Raw genomic sequence first — 15,319 nt, 5'->3', positions numbered from 1 at the left:
TTCTGACTTTCAGGTTATGAGAAATCTATTAACACATAGGTAAATTCACTCTTTCCTACAGTATTGCATTAACGAACTTTTCAGAGAGTCCCCCTCTTTGATTTTGTTTCTTGGGTTAATTTCTTTTTTCCTATCTTTTCTCTTGGTTCAAATTCCTCTGCTAACATTACCTGTTTGGTCTTGCATTCTGTCTACCGTTTCACCAGAAAGTTCAGCATTTTAAATACTCCGTTTGGCGTTTCTAATATTTGTGTCATATCTGGGTCAGTTTCTAATGACTGCTTGATTGAGTGTGAGGATCATGGATGTCTTTTCCTTTGCTTCCTATGCCTTGTAATTCTTGTTCCTGTCCCAAGGTAACTATGCTGAAGAGAAGATAACATAGTGAGTTAAATAATGTCTATGTTTCAGTGTGATCATGACTTTGGATAAAAAACCACTTCAGTGTGAAGAACATGCTATCGTAATCAGGACTGGGACTAGTTTCAAATATGTTTTTATAGCTATCCTCAGTGTAAAATAGCCACCAAGTTCTTGTAATGACTCCATGTGTTTAGCAAGTGGGTCAGGTTTCCAGAGATAATTGTAATAGCATAATGTCTGCCATCCAAAGCTCAAAGGTGGTACTTGCTAGAGGGCTTGTTCCCTCCTCCCCACACCTTGCTGCACATTGCTGATCCTCCTGTGTGTGACCTGTAAGCATGATGGATTGTGCGAGTGAAACCCCCCCCCCCCCCGATTTCTGGATAAGCTTCTATACAACACACAAGCTGTGCATCTACTGAGGAAGTGGCCTTCATCAATTTGTTGACTATCTTCTTGATAGAATACTCCCACAAGAACCTATCTCTGTCTTTCCTTGGACATATGCTCTCATCTCTGCCTTTCCTAGGATGTGCCCCCCAAACCCTTCCATTCTGTAACCTTGAGAGTTTATAAGGTAGAAGTGTTTATGATGTTCCCTCCTGTTGTGAATCCTGAGCATATTTTTTGAAGAAACAACCAGTGTAAATTTCTGCTACATCTATAGTTCTTCTCTAGCCCATACGCTCACACTAGCTAAACTGCATCCAAGAATACAGGGACATTTTCATCAAATGCTCTTCTTACTGTGTCCAGTAATGCCTGCCCTCAAGTCAGGAACTATGTCTTGATTCTTTCAGTAAGCACCCCGCATCCCCTGGCTATGTTGTTTGCTTTTCACATTTTCTTCTCTGACACAGTAAATGGTATTGTTAATTTACATATTTCTCAGCCTTTTTTCCTTATAAGAGCTCAATAGTCTCAGGTCCCCGGCATCTTCAGGATGATTCAAAAGCCCTATATTCTACAAACTACTATTTTTCTTACTTATAATATCAATGAAATATTTTCAACATGTTTATAATCATTGAATTCAATGTACTTATACAGTTATAACAATTTGGGTATATTATATATATTATATCATATAATATATATGTATAAGCCACAATTTATTATATTTGTCTTCTACTCATAAACATTCTGGGTTCATTCTTTTATTTGTTTTTATCTTTGCTATTCTTTTAAATTTTTTATGTTTTATGTGTGTGAGTGTTTTGTATGCATGTATATGATGTGAGTGCCTGGTGCTTACTTGAAGAAGCCAAAAAATATGCTGTCTAATCTTCTGGAACTAGAGTCACACATGGTTGTGAGTACATGGGTGCTGGAAATCCAACTCAGGACTTATGCAAAAGCAACCAATACTCTTATGACTGAGACATCTTTCTAGCCCCTGATATTATGTTTTTACAATTATTTCTCAAGTATTTATGAGACTTAGCCATGGTGGTGCAAGCCACCTGGAGCTGGATTTATATAATTCTTTCCTATATATCCATCTTCTGGTATAGTTGCCAAAAGATAGCTCAAAGCTCAAGGTGAATAGAAATTACTCATAATTATGAAATATACATACTATGTACTCAACCAATCCAGTATAGCACCCATTTAACCCATAATACTGTACATGGTGGTTTTTTAAGAATAGCCCCCATAGACTCATGTCTTTGAATGCTTGGATCATAAGGAGCTGCACTATTAATAGATATGGCCTTGTTTGACAAAATGTGTCACCATGGGGCAGGTTTTGTGGATCCTTTTATCAGGCTATGTTCATAATAACACACAATCTCTGCTTACTCTCTGAGGATAAAGATGTAGAACTCTCAACTCCATCTCCAGTACCATGTCGGCCTGTATGCTATCATGCTTCCCACCACAATGATAATGAACTAAACCTCTGAAATATCCCTAATTAAATGTTTTCCTTCACAGCAATGAAATCCTAAGATACTGTATATGATAATGTTCAAAATATTGTACTTTGAACCATTATAGTGCATATAATATTAAGATGCTTCTTGACTGGAGAAGAAGTTTCATTCCAATAAATCTACTAAAAGTTGGAAATACAGCAAGTCACTATGCATTTTGATAAACCTTGTCTACCTAACATCATTGTTGATACCATAGTACATGGTATGGGTTTGCAGTTGTTTATCTTCATGAATATATTGATGGGATCTGCAGCTTGCTGTCATTATCCAACATCATTGTTGAGTACCTTATCATCAGTAGCCCTGGGCAAGATTCAAACTCAGAATTCAAAGCTAGGTTTCTAATGAATGCATGTTATTTTATTCCATAACAAAGTCTTGCCAATACTTATAATGAACTACCCTATGTCAAGAACTGTTAGTACACTCTAATGAATTGAATTGTATCTCTTCAAAAAGATAAATTAAAGTTCCTGCCTTGGTACTAGTGAATGACTTTATTTGGAAATATGATCTTTATAGATAAAATCAAGTTAAGATGAGATCATCAGAGTGTGCTATAACCCAATGTGACCAAAGTCTGTGTAAGAAAATAAAAAACCCATAAATCATAGAGATACTTAAGGAGCCAGTTATATGACAATCCAGAGCCAGGAACTGGTACTAAGATTTCTATTACAATGTTTGATACTGAATAGGCCAAGCAAATATTTGTTTAACTTAGAAGATAAAGGCCACTCTAAAGATCAGTGTCATTGTGTCATGGCTTGAGTCTCAGACTGAAGAGAAGTCAGGGGAGGGGGAGTAAGTGGAGAGCTAACAATTGTCATCCTCTGATCATGGCTATACATACAATGTGATCACCCATCTCCATCCTCTGCTGTCAGACATTCTGTTCTGATTTTACTTTCAGACCGTGAGCCAACAACAATCTTTCCTCCACTAAGTCATTTATTGTTTGATTACTTTGTCATAGCAATGAGAGAAGGTGTGCATATAAATATCTCAAGAATCCATGTAAAGTAAAATCCAGATGAAACCCAGTATGGAGAGCTGTGAACGAAAAGCAGTCATTTTGAAAGAATTGGTAATACCCATTGAATCCTTTTCCCATTCATTGGCACCTCTCTGTGTCACCAAGAAGCCACAGGACTACTATGGCCGACAGACCGAGTGTTGAAATCACATGATCAAGTAGCAGATAGAAGGATTGTCATGTCTAAGAATGGCAAAGCTTCCACACACAAGATGAAGATGCTGGAAGAAACTGTAACTCTTCTTAGCTTATATCTCTAAATGACAATCCTTGCTGGCACCAGAAAACTGTGCATGTGAAAATGTTGAGGCAACAGGATTTGTGTTACAAGATTATCTTTAACTGTTATATGGCAAGGTCAAGTATGTACCATGAGCAACATTAATCAAAATATATATCTACAACAGGGCTAGAGAAATGACTTAGCAATTAAGGATTCCTACTGTTCTTGCAAAGGAGAATGGCTTACTTTCCAGTGCCTGGTGGCTCACAATCCTCTATACCTTCAGTTAGGATGTCTGACATTCTCTTCTGAACTCTACAGGCACTGGCATGAATGTGTACCACACACATACAGACAGACAAACACACATATACATGAAATAAGAAATTTTAAAATCTACATCTTAAAGAAAATTATACAGCTCTGAGTTTAATCTAAAAGGATGAATGGTGGAGACTCAGTACCATGGGAGAGTGCTTGCTTTTGAAGCCTTTGTCCAATCTGATTGACTATAAACAGAAAGAAATGAAGACAGACACAAATATGAGTAATGTGTAGCTTCAAAAATAAATAATCAAAATTTCTCAAAAGAGTCATGAAGCAAATTTCTACCCTATAGAAGAATCAGAGCAGACTACTAGAGGCAATAGTTTATGTCATGTCATCTTACATTTGATATGTCAGAGGCCCATAGTTGCTCTATGTGATTTAGTTAACACTGACATAGACACAAAGCCCTGGGATCAATACACTAAATGACATATTGCTGGACCTGTAGACCAATGTATGGAGCAATTGGTATCAAAGAATCTTCTTCTTGAAGTAGATGCAAATTAACAAAGAGACCCACAGCTAGGCAGCATATAGAGAGTAAGGTGCTTACTTTGGATCACTTGGTCGTATGCCTTCATCAGATACTTCCCCTCAGAGATCAGGGATGTATGTGGAAGAGGAGAGAGAAACATTGTAAAAGCCAGAGGTGGTCAAGGACTCCCATGAAACATTGTTGTAGACACAATATAGACACAAAAGGACTGATATGTGTATGAACTGACAGAGATTATAATATATTCTGCCTGTATATGTCCAAGCCAAATAAAATTCCAGCATCGGAAAAGAAAAGTATACAAAAAGTCTTGCCCCAGCCAAGATATTATTTGCGACTACTACCTGCTGGAAAAGGAAGAAACAGTCTTTTCTAATGGAGTATCACTGGGTGCATATGCACACACACGCACACACACACACACACACACACACACACACACACACACACAGAGACATACAGACAGACACATGTATGTATGTGTATGTATGTATATGTGTCTATATGTGCATATGTATGTATTTATAAATGTATATGTGTATATATGTATGTATACATGTGTGTATATATATGTATGTGTGTATATGTATGCATGTGTATATGTATGTTTGCATATGTGTATGTATGTGTGTATGTTTGTATGTATGTACTCTAGGAAAGACTCTAGGACTAGTAGTTGGCCAACATAAAGTAAACTTCCTGCTTTTACTTTTTTCTTATTGGTTTTTTTTGTTTGTTCATTTTGATTTTCATTTTTTTAAAGAGGGAGAGAGAACATAAAGTGAGGTGAGTATGGAGATGGGTTGGAAATGGGAGAAGTAGGACCTGATCAAAATATATTGTATGACAATCTCTTTAATTAAAAATATAAAAATATATTAGTATATAGAAAAGATTTTCAGCATGGTATTATTTGCCTGCATTCACATCACATAGGAAGCTGGGGCAGGAGGATGATGAGTTTGAGGCCAGAGTAATATAAGATAATCTTGCCTCAAAAAGAAAAATACAACAAGAGATGAAAGGAAGGAAATTGTCATGGTAATGATGTAGTTGCCCTATTTATTTTTAATTTTTGGTGTGCTATATTTCAATCATTTCCCCCTCTCCCTTTCCTGCTCTAACAGTCTTTGTTATCTTCCCCTCTCTCTCTTGGGTCCATGAGCTTTCTTTTCTTAAATATTATTATTATTTTATATACATAAAGAAATGAATAGTAAATAAATAAATGACACAAACAAGCAGATGAACAAATAAATAATGCAACCTGCTAAGTCCATTTAATGTTGCTCATGTGTATACATTTTTAGGGCTAAACATTTAATATTGATTAACACTTAGGGGCTCTCCATCTCTGAGGAAGATTGGTGTTTCTTTCAGCATTTATCAATTGTCTGTAGCCTTTTCTCTAGGGATTGGGGCCTTAACTACTCCTTTATAAGGACATTTTCTTCACTTTTGCCCTTTACTATTTTCTTCAGATATTATGAGCGGGACTCACTGTAAAGACTATATATTGAACTTTAACAATTGGTCCAATGGTTAAACAATTAACCTCTGTCTCTTACCCACAAAACTGTCGGTTTTATTATACGGTTTTGTTAGCATTGTTTACTCAGTCAATGAAAGATGTTAACATATAAATTAAAGAAATGGGCAGGTATTTTAGTATTAACTATCTATATTAGTCCATTCTTCCCTCAGATAACCTTTTTAAGAATGACTTATGGGTGCTTCTGTTGGTATAATTTTACATTTTTAGTTCTATCAAAATGTAATGTCACATTTTAATCTTACATACACATGAACCAGATTTGAAATCTTCTAGATTAGGTGCATATAGACTAAATGGACCAGGGCATGTGTAAAAAAATATTGTAATCTACACAGACATTGTGGACCATCTTGTACATATGTGACCTGCACATGGACCAGGATGAAAGGTCTTTTTGTTGCACCTTACACAACAGCTGCTAAAATCTAGTAACCTCTTAATCCAAAAGCCTGGTGTCTTTGTTAGGCTATATCTAATGAACGATAATTTACTCTGCACTAAAACAAATCAGCTGAGCCCTGTGGACTGGGTTCTGAATGCTCATAGGAAGAATGCATTTTTTATTTTTTTTGGTTTTACAGTGAATTCTTATATCAAAGATTCACCTACAGCTTATCAAAATTATCCAGCACATTCTTGCAAAGAAGTGTCAGACCAATCTAAGATCTACTGAAAATATACAAAAGACCAAGAGAAGAAAATGAATCCCATTGTTATTACAAATAGCAATTTTGGATTATGAAGTATCTGAATAATATGCTCAAAATATACTTTTAAATCAATTTTAAAATGTTTAATATAACATAAATATTAGAACTACAGATACCTATGCAATATCTGAGATGATTTGCATGAGGGTCTTTTTTGATAAGGTTAAAGGGTGGCTTTATTAGGATATGAAGAAGACAGGCAACCCTGAATCATCAAATTGTAGTAGAAGCAAAAATACCCTGATATCTTTCAATCCTTGGATCCCATTTCAATTGTATTTAAGAATAGTTTGCAAATAGTTGGATCGAGGACTCATAAACTAGAAGACGGAGTTCCCAGAGTAAGGTGAACAGAGTTGCAAATGATTAAAAGAATGTGATAGATAAATAGATGATAGATGGATAAATAGATAGATAGGTAGATAGATAGATAGATAGATAGATAGATAGATAGATAGATAATTAGATACATACATACATAATACATACATACAAAGATGATACAGAGATAAATAGATACATAAATAGAAAGATGATAGAAAGGTAGTTAAGTCGGGCGGTGATGGCTCACGCCTGCTATACCTCTCCTGGGCATATACCCAGAGGATCCCCCGGCATGCAATAAGGACACATGCTCCACTATGTTCATAGCAGCCTTATTTATAATAGCCAGAAGCTGGAAAGAACCCAGATGTTCCTCAATGGAGGAATGGCTACAAAAAATGTGGTATATTTACACAATGGAATACTACTCAGCAATTAAAAACAATGAATTCATGAAATTCTTAGGCAAATGGTTGGAACTGGAAAATATCATCCTAAGTGAGGTGACTCATTCACAAAAGAATACACATGGAATAAAATCAATGATAAGTGGATATTAATCAGCCCAGAAGCTCTGAATACCCAAGATACAATTAGCATAAAAAATGACTCCCAAGAAGAAGTAAGGAGAGGGCCCTGATCCAGGAAAGGCTTGATCCAGCATTGTAGGGGAATACCAGGACAGAGAAAATGGAGGTGATTGGAAAATGGGTGGAGAGAAGAAGGCTCATGGGACATATGGGGAGGGGGGAACTGGGAAAGGGGAAATCATTTGGCATGTAAACAAAGAATATAGAAATAAAAAAAAGAAAAGAAAAGACAAAAGAAACATAAGGCATGTTTTTAAACAGCAAAAAAATAAAAAATAAAAATTAAAAAATAAACAAGCAAATAGTCTCAGGAAATAAGCCTGAGTAGCCATTCTAATATCAGATAAAATCGACTTTCAACCTAAAGTCATCAAAAGAGACACGGAAGGACACTTTTTGCTGGTCAAAGGAAAAATCCACAAAGAAGAACTCTCAATTCTGAACATCTATGCTCCAAATGCAAGGGCACCCTCATTCCTAAGAGAAACTTTACTAAAGCTCAAAGCACACATTGCACCTAACAATATAATTGTGGGTGACTTCAACACTCAACTCCCCTCAGGAAAACAGAAACTAAACAGGGACACAGTGAAACTAATTGAAGCTTTGGACTAATTGGATTTAATATATATATATATAAAACATTTCATCCTAAACCAAAAGAATATACCTTTTTCTCAGCACCTTATGGCACTCTCTCCAAAATCAATCATACAATTGGTCACAATTGGTTACAATATACCTTTTTCTCAGTACCTTATGGTACTCTCTCCAAAATCAATCATATAATTGATCACAAGACAGACCTCAACAAATATTAGAAGATAGAAATAATCCCATGGCTCCTATCAGATCACTATGGAGTAAGAGTGGTCTTCAATAGCAACAAAAACAGTAGAAAAGCCACATACACATGGAAACTGAACAATACTCTACTGAATGATGCCTCGGTCAAGGAAGAAATAAAGAAAGAAATCAAAGACTTTTTAGAATTTAATGAAAATGAAGGCACAATATATTCAAATTTAAGGGACACAATGAAAGCAGTGCTAAGAGGAAAACTCATAGCCCTGAGTGTCTCCAAAAAGAAACTGGAGAGAGCATACACTAGCATCTTAAGGACACACCTGAAAGTCCTGGAACAAAAAGGAGCTAATTCACCCAGGAGGAGTAGAAGACAGGAAATCATCAAATTCAGGACTGAAATCAAGTAGAAACAAAGAGAACCATACAAGGAATCAACAAAACCAGGAGCTGCTTCTTTGAGAAAATCAACAAGGTAGATAAACCCTTAGCCAGACTAACCAAAGAGCACAGAGACAGTATCCATATTAACAAAATTAGAAATTAAAAGGGAGATGTAACAACAGAAACTGAGGAAATTCAAAATTTATCAGATCCTACTACAAAAGCCTATTCTCAACACACCTGGAAAATTTGTAGGAAAAGGACAATTTCCTAGACAGATACCAAATACCAAAATTAAAGCAGGATCAAATAAATCAGTTAAAACAGTCCCATAACCCCTAAAGAAGGGGTCATAGAAAGTCTTCCACCAAAAAAGCACAGGACCAGATGGTTTTAGTGCAGAATTCTATCAGACCATCAAAGAAGACCTAACACCAATACTCTTCAAACTATTCCACAAAATAGATACAGAAGGAACACTACCCAACTCATTCTATGAAGCCACAATTACACTGATGCCAAAACCACACAAAGATCCAACAAAGAAAGAGAACTTCAGGACAATTTTCCTTATGAATATCGATGCAAAAGTACTGAACAAAATTCTTGCCAACTGAATCCAAGAACATATCAAAACCATCATTCACCATGTTCAAGTAGGCTTCATCCCAGGGATGCAGAGATGGTTCAATATATGCAAATACATCAATGCAATTCACTACATAAACAAACTCAAAGAAAAATACCACATGGTCATTTCATTAGATGCCGATAAAGCATTTGACAAAAGTCAGCCATCCTTTCATGCTAAAAGTTTTAAAGAACAGAAATTCAAGGCACATGCCTAAACATATTAAAAGCAATATACAGCAAACCAGTAGCCAATATCAAACTAAATGGAGAGAAACTTGAAGCAATCCCACTAAAATCAGGGAATAGACAAGGCTGCCCCCTCTCTCCATATCTTTTCAATATAGTACTTGAAATCCTAACTAGAGCAATTAGACAGCATAAGGAGGGATACAAATTGAAAAGGAAGAAGTCAAACTATCACTATTTGCAGATGATATGGTAGTATACATATGTGACCTGGAAAAATCTCCACCAGAGAACTCCTACAACTGATAAACAACTTCAGCAAAGTGACTGGTTATAAAATCAATTCAAGCAAATCACTTGCCTTCCTATACTCAAAGGATAAGCAGGCTGAGAAAGATATTAGGGAAATGACACCCTTCACAATAGCCACAGACAATATATAGTATATTGGTGTGACTCTAACAAACAAGTGAAAGATCTATAAGACAAGAATTTCAGGTCTCTGAAGAAGGAAGTTGAAGAAGACCTCAGAAAATGTAAAAATCTTCAATGCTCATGGATTGGCAGGATTAATATAGTTAAATAGCATTGTGCCAAAATATTCAATGCAATCACCATCAAAATCCCACATCAGTTCTTCATAGAGTTAGAAAGAGCAATTCTTAAATTCATCTAGAATAACAAGAAACCCAGGACAGCTAAAACTATTCTCAACATTAAAAGAACTTCTGGGGAATCAGTATCCTGAACCTCAAGCAATACTACAGAACAATAGTGTTAAAAACTGCATGGTATTGGTACAGTGACAGGCAAGTGGATCAATGGAATAGGATTGAAGACCCAGAAATGAACCCACACACCTATGGTCACTTGGTCTTCGACAAAGAATCTGAAAACATCCAGTGGAAAAAAGATAGCCTTTTCAACATATGGTGCTGGTTCAACTGGAGGTCAGCATGTAGAAGAATGCGAATTGATCCATTCTTATCTCCATGTACTAAACTCCAATCCAAGGGGATCAAGGACCCCCATGTAAAACCAGACACACTGAAACTAATAGAAAAGAAACTGGGGAAAACCCTTGAGGACATGGGCACAGGGGAAAAGTTCCTGAACAGAACACCAATAGCTTATGCTCTAAGATCAAGAATTGACAAATGGGACCTCATAAAATTGCAAAGTTTCTGTAAGGCAAAGGACACTGTTAAAAGGACAAAACGGCAACCAACAAATTGGGAAAGGATATTCACCAACCCTACATCTGATAGAGGGCTAATTTCCAATATATACGAAGAACTCAAGAAGTTAGATCCCAGGGAACCAAATAACCCTATTAAAAATGGGGTACAGAGCTAAACAAAGAATTTTCACCTGAAGAACTTCAAATAGCAGAGAAGCACCTTAAGAAATGTTCAACATCATTAGTCATTAGGGGAATGCAAACCAAAACAACCCTGAGATTTCACCTCACACTAGTCAGAATAGCTAAGGTTAAAAACTCTAGTGACAACAGGTGTTGGCAAGGATGTGGAGAAAGAGGAACACTCCTCCACTGCTGGTGGGATTGCAAGAGGGTACAACCACTCTGGAAATCAGTCTGGTAGTTCCTCAGAAAACTGGCCATGACACTTTCAGAGGACCCTATTATACAACTCCTAGGTATATACCCAGAGGATTCCCTGGCATGCAATAAGGACACATGCTTTACTATGTTCATAGCAGCCTTACTTATAATATCCAGAAGCTGGAAAGAACCCAGATGTTCCTCAATGGAGGAATGGATACAGAAAATGTGGTATATTTACACAATACTACTCAGCAATTAAAAACAATGAATTCATGAAATTCTTAGGCAAATGGTTGGAACTGGAAAATATCATCCTAAGTGAGGTAATTATTCACAAAAGAACACAATGGAATGCAGTCACTGATGAGTGGATATTAATTAGCCCAGAAGCTCTGAATACCCAAGTCACAATTCACATATCAAATCATTCCCAAGAAGGAAGGAAGGAGAGGGCCCTGGTCCTGGAAAAGCTTGAGTCAGCATTGTAGGGGATTACCAGGACAGAGGGGGTTGATTGGGGAACAGGAGGAGGGAAGTGGGCTTATGGGACTTATGGGCATGGGGGAACTGGGATAGGGGAAATAATTTGGAATGTAAACAAAGAATATAAAAATAATTAATAATAATGGCAATAATAATAATAATAATAATTTGAACAACTTAACAGTAAAAAAAAATCAGAATGAGTGAACAGGAGGATTAGGCCCACCAACAATGCCAGGAGTTCTTAACTATGCCTCACTCAATGAAGTGAAGATCAGCAAAGACAGGAGACCCAGAAGCATTACAAGCAAGCCCCTCTCACTGTCTGCTGAGTCCTATTTATACTCCTTCCAAACACTTTATGTCCTCCACAGGTCTTGCCTCCCCACCTGTCTTGCCTCAACAATTGAGTTTGTCCTAGCAAAACTCTCCTGGTGAGTCTGTGTCAGCTGACATCACTCTGTCAATTAGCCCAAGTCTGCAAAACAGCAAGAAGCCACAAGAGCACCACCATAATAGTTTTGGTGCATTTCTCTCCATGGAATTATGACAACCGAGCTCAGCTACATATTGTAAGCCTAAGCAATACACACGTGTCATTAGTGAAGAATCCTTTATCATATGTTCTTTCACATGTTTGCTTTAGCAAAACATCCTTTTGCCTGTGTTTGCTTCAGGAAAATGTTCCTTCACGTGTTTGCCCCAATAAAACCAACTGATTTTCCAAAGAACCCTTAAGCTTCCACTCCAGAGAGGCTTCATGTTTTCTGTATGAGCCCTGTAACTATCTCACTATAAAAAGTGAGAAAACAAAATCTAATGCCATAGGACTGAACCTCAAGTAATGAGAGTGAGAACAGTTGCTAGGAGAGAGTGAATTACCTACCCAGCTCCACAGGAACTCACAAGGGAAAATGAGTGAACGTTGCAATGTTGCTTGGGAAACCAATCTTCCACCCAACTGGAACAAGAAAAAATTAATAAAAATATTTATTGTAGGGCAGACATTGGAGATATCCCTTGATCTATTCTTTTCTTCCTTTTGTCATGAATGGTGAGAGTTGGCCTGAGAGATGTCTCAGCAATTAAGAGTGCCTTCTGCTCTTGCAAAGAATCTGTATTAGGTTGCCTGCATCCATATGAGGTGGATCCCCACTGCCTGTTAACCCTGGCTGTAGGGAATTTAATGGCCTCCTTTTGCTTCCACAGGTACCCAGACATACGCATGTGTGCATGTGCATGCATACCTGTTTACATGTGTTCATATAATTGAACACATACATACAATAAAACTAAATCTCAATAAATTGGGGTGTGTGTGTGTGTGTGTGTGTGTGTGTGTGTGTTGTACATAGGGAGACCAGAATAGGATATCAGGGTCCCTCTGTTGCTTTCCTCCTTATTCCTTTAAGACCTGCCTTTCACTAAACTAGAAGCTCTGTGTTTCAAGTAGGCTGGCTAGCCACCATGCTCCCAAGATCCCCCTGTCTATCTCACAATGTTAGTGTTACATGGCTTGGCTACATGGGTGAGTTTACATGGCTGGCTTTTTACATGGGTGGCAAACTTAGATCCTCATGCTTATACACCAAGCACTCTGACCTACTGACCCATCCCTCTAGCTGCCAGGTTCTCCAATCTTAAAATTCCCTCACTGCCAATACTTTTCTGTTATAAAATCGTGTTTCCTCGTGGATCTGTAAAGTTTTCCTCAGTGGGCAGTCACAGCCGCAGGGGATGCAAGGGAGCAGATATTGAACTGATTGCTTCTTGAATCATCATTGCAACGATGAGACTGTCTCAGCCATGCACTCTTTCAGATCTTGGGATTTCTTCTCTGGAAAGAAGGCAGTGATACTCCTGAGTTATTCTCTTAGTTTGCAGACTTTGCCCCCAAAAACAAAAAGAGCTCGGATGTGTGTTGAATCCCTGGAGGACTGTGAGTTCCAGGCAAGTTTCAGCTACAGAGACCTTGCAACGAACAAGCAAAAATAATAACAATAAACAAATAAATTATAAGCACAACCTGTTGTATTTGCTGGAGGGTACTGGTCGGCATGGCATCTTCAGGCATGCCAGCAGAGAAGTAGACTGCATAAAATCATGCTAAAATACCAATAGTGGTAGCTGAGTAGCTGAGGGACTCTCTCAAGTCGGAAAGACAACTCACCCTGCTTACTGTTCTTTTGTCTGAGTGTTATGTCTACCTGGCTCCTGTCCAAAGATGGTAGAGGTGATCAGAGATGAGACACTTGGCTGGAAGATCCGACACAGGCAGGGCCTCTTTCTCCCTCCTCTCCCCTCCCCTCTCCTCTCCCTCTCTCCCCACCTCCACCCTCTTAGGCTCTTCCCTTCCTGCCCAAGTTCCCTGCTCTGCCAGCACCACAGTGACAATATGAGATATCGCATCTGAAGAAGCACAGCCAAATATTTGATTTGGACGACGGCACTGAGGATGGCTCATCACAACTGTGGGTGCCCAGATTACCAACGCCTTGCTCTTGGCGGCGGCACATGGTACAGTGAGTACAAACTGCACGGAAGAGCGCGTTACAACACGGATGGAAGAGATCCCAAATGGCTGATGTGCAGTGTCTTGTTTGGGGAAGAGCTCGCTGATGAGGAACAAGCTGAAGAGGCAAGAGGCTGTTGTTTTTCCTGTCAAGGCAAATGGTACTAAGAATATGGCAAGCGCTTTTAAGATTTTTTTCCCTTCCTTTTCTTACTTGGATTCAGAAATGATTGGTGATGAAAAAAGATTGCTGTTCCTGGGGGGATCACGAAGTACTTGCCGTTACTCTTGTCCCTCTCCTGGACATCGGGCTTGGCTTCATTTCAGTTAGCCTCTCTAACTAGTAATGACTGCAGATCGGGAAGGACTTGTAATTCCTGGCCTGTTTCTGACACCCTGCTGTGTACAATCTCAACTGGATTGAAACATGAGTCAAGTCAGTGAACAGAGCAAAGTTGGCTGAACGTATACCATCTTCTGTTTGCAGTGTGGAGATAATAACTGCCTAATGTCCTGCAGAAACGCCCAGAACTACTGAAAGAAGAACTGTAGGCACAGTCAGAGACCCGGGCCATCTGCTTAAGGACCAGAAAGCACTTCTTACTTATACAGAGCCATATTTGGGAGTCATACCGCGTGGTAGGAACTTGACATTGGCCAAGGACAATCCCTGGCTTCAGGCAGGAATCTGACCTTAGGACATAATAGGGAAGTAGGTTAAGGGAGGAATTTTTATCCTAGGGTGGAGAAGCTCAGTGAAGGTTAAGCTCATTGTTCCTCCAGGTCTAGGAATTCCTGAATTAAGCAGGTGACCCACCCAGCTGCCTGAGCAGTTGAGAAAAGGACCTCCAGGAGAAGCTAGACAACTTCCACCGGAACTCAGTCCGTAGTCTGGGGGGAAGGGTCTGCCCAAACTGTTAAAAGGTCTGACCTCCAGTAAAGTTTTGGCCTCGATCAGAGAAACATTGTCCTGGCCCTCCTTTCTTTTCATCCCTTCCCCATCTATCCCTCAGCTTCTGGTCCAGCAACCCAGTTCATAATAGCTGCAGGCAGCTATGGAATACAACACTTACTTGAGGTTTTGCTTCCTACAGTTCCTGGGGAAATTTCAGACCACCCTATGCAGGACATGAATCACCACTTTATCTAGCATACCACGTGTATCTGATGCCTCTAGGGTTGG

The sequence above is a fragment of the Apodemus sylvaticus genome, chromosome 9 (assembly GCF_947179515.1).
Source record: "Apodemus sylvaticus chromosome 9, mApoSyl1.1, whole genome shotgun sequence".
In the NCBI taxonomy this organism is placed as follows: domain Eukaryota; kingdom Metazoa; phylum Chordata; class Mammalia; order Rodentia; family Muridae; genus Apodemus; species Apodemus sylvaticus.
Note: the sequence above shows the minus strand (reverse complement) of the source record.